The sequence below is a fragment of the Belonocnema kinseyi genome, chromosome 5 (assembly GCF_010883055.1).
Source record: "Belonocnema kinseyi isolate 2016_QV_RU_SX_M_011 chromosome 5, B_treatae_v1, whole genome shotgun sequence".
Lineage (NCBI taxonomy): Eukaryota > Metazoa > Arthropoda > Insecta > Hymenoptera > Cynipidae > Belonocnema > Belonocnema kinseyi.
Window position 1 is genome coordinate 139,879,113 of NC_046661.1, and position 2,811 is coordinate 139,881,923.

Consider the following 2,811-nt stretch of genomic DNA (forward strand, 5'->3'; position numbering starts at 1 on the left):
CTTAACAATGAAATTTCATAATAAAAAAATTTCCGAATAATAAATTTCGCGAAGAAAAAATTCCAAAAAATAAAATTCGTGAACTGGAAAATTTCGAAATAATAAAACTCTCGAAGAATCAAATTCCGAAATTATAAAATTTCCTAATAAAAAGTTTTAGAATAATAAAATTCATGAGCAATATAATTCCTGAATATTAAAATTCCCCAGTAATAAAATTCCCAAATAATAAAATTTTCGAATAATAAAAATACCGAATAATAGCAAATTTCCGCATAATAACATTTGCAAATGATGAAATTCTTAAATAATAAGATTTCCGAACAAAAAAATGTTTAAATAATAAAATTCACGAATAATAATATTCCCGAATAATAAAGTTCCCGAATAATAAAACTTCCAAGTAAGGAAATTCCGGAATTTCGGAATTTCCTAAATAATAATAAAATTGTTAACAGTAATAAAATTTCCAAATAATAAAATATCCGAATATTATAGTTACCGAACCATAAGATTCTTAAATAATAAGATTCGCGATTAATAAAATTCATTAATTATAAAATTCCTGAATAATGAAGTTTCCGAATAATAATATTTCCGAGTAAGGAAATTCCAGAATTGAAAATTTCCTGAATAATAATAAAATTGCCGACTAATACCAATATTTCCAAATATAAAAAATCCCGAATAATATAATCCTGAATAATAAATTTCACGAATAATAAAATTCCAGAGTAATGAAATTCAAGAAAAATAAAATTTCAGAATGATAAAATTTCCAAATTATAAATTCAAGAACAATAAAATGCTCGAATAACAAAATTTCACGATATTAAAATTCCCGAAATATAAAATTTCCCACTAATGAAATCCAGTATTGAAAAATTCTAGGGTAATAAAATTTCTGAATCATAAAATTCGCGAATAATAAAATTCTTAAGTAATAAGATTCGCGAATAATAAAATTTTTAAATAATAAAATCCACGAATTGGAAAATTCCTGAATAATAAAATTCCAGAATAATAGAATTTCCGGAAAATAAAATTTCCGGATAATAAAATTTTCGAATAATAAAATCCATGAACTGCAAAAATGCTGAATAATATAAATGTCGAAAAAAAATTCCGTACAATAAAAATCCCGAATTATTAAATTGCTAAATAATTAAATTTCCGAACCATCAAATTCGGGAGTGTTTAAATTCGTAAATTTTCTTTCTAAAGTATTTTATTTTATAGAAACATCAGTGTCGGGGATTTCATTTTTCTGAATTTTTTCGTGGTCCCGATAAAATTGATCTTTTATCAAAATATTTCATTAGTGTATTTTTAATAAAAAAATAATATTTAATAAATATAAAAAATATTTTTGAATGCTGGTGCCCGATACGGATTTTGAATTATACGGGAATTCCATAGTGTCAAGAATTTTATTTTTCAATATCTTTTAGTTATCCCTAATCAAATAATATTTTTTAAAACTTATTTTTAATCCTTGGAGTTTCTTAAATTATTGTTTGAATTTAAAATAATAATTATTTTGAATAAATATGGATCAAAATTTGTTTAATTATTTATTGTTACTTGTAATTCAAACAATAATCTTCGAAACTTTAAACAGTAAACATAATTGTTCATACAAATATTTGATCATTGTATTGCGATAAAATAAATCTAATTATGAAAATCGATTTCATTCTTTAATTCTGGGAATTTGATAATTTAGGAATTTTTTAGTTTGGATATTTTAAAATTCGGCAATATTCCACTGGGAATTTTTTATTCGAGAATTTTCCAATTACAATAAATAGTGAAATAGTTCATTTATCATATTACCACATTGAAAAAAATTAATTCTTACGACGAATTTTATTAACGATTGTAGGAATTGCTTTTACCGACGTAGGCGTAAAGTTAAAACACCATACGTCAAAGACATGTGACATGAAATATAAAACCATTTTATACTAACTTTATCTTTAATGCAATGAAATAAGAATTGCGATCAGCTTCACTTTTCGAAAAGATAATTAAAAAATAATTGACTCTAGAAACTTTTTTTCCCTAACACAATTTTTTATTTGTTTTAAATAAAAAGATGAAAATTTTATATTTTCGTTCACGCGTGCACTCATTTTTAATAAAAAATATAAAAAACGTTAATAACAATAAAAAAACTTTTTACCTATTTTTTCTTACGTAAATTAACACTATATAAAAAATTTCTCCTCCTGTCAACTAAAAATATATTTTTAATGCACCCAATGCTTCGAATCATTTCGAGCAAACTGACATGGAACGATTCAGCACTAAGAGATAAGAATAAGAACCTTATATTCAGATAAGTGAACTTTTTTTAAGATAAGCACGTTTTGCGATGATATTGCTGCATTATATTTACAAAAATTGTGGAAAGCAATTTTTTCTCCAATTTCTTTGTTTTCTGAATTATTATAATTTTTTATTATTCAATTCTTATTTATTTTTTATACAGATAAATTTACAGTGGCTTCTAGAAAAGTTATCTAACATCAATGATAACGATTTATCCATTGTGTAAATCTTATTTAGGGCTTATCTATGCGTATAAAATTACTGAATCAATAAAAGATAATTTTCCAAAATTACTTCACAATTTTTAATATAAATTTGTAATTTGTAAAGGTAAAAAAAGAAAAAGAATTTCATAGCTAGCTATTTGGATAAGAAATTCAAAAAGTTAATGTTTTTCAAAATTTTGTAGACATTTTTGTTTAAAATTTAAAAATTATTTATACGGCTTTTAATAGTACTAGAAAATTCTACAAATTT

General features: G+C 22.8%; 1 protein-coding gene across 2 annotated transcripts in view; it reads right to left on the reverse strand.

The window, feature by feature from the left end:
* The window catches only part of LOC117173062, a 19,901-nt gene extending 17,613 nt beyond the window's left edge, over positions 1-2,288 (reverse strand). For both annotated transcript variants that reach the window (XM_033361440.1, XM_033361439.1), the window contains exon 1: positions 2,186-2,288. The gene's annotated coding sequence lies outside the window, so the exon portion shown is untranslated. The remainder of the gene's footprint in view (positions 1-2,185) is intronic.
* Between the last annotated feature and the right edge of the window lie 523 nt (positions 2,289-2,811).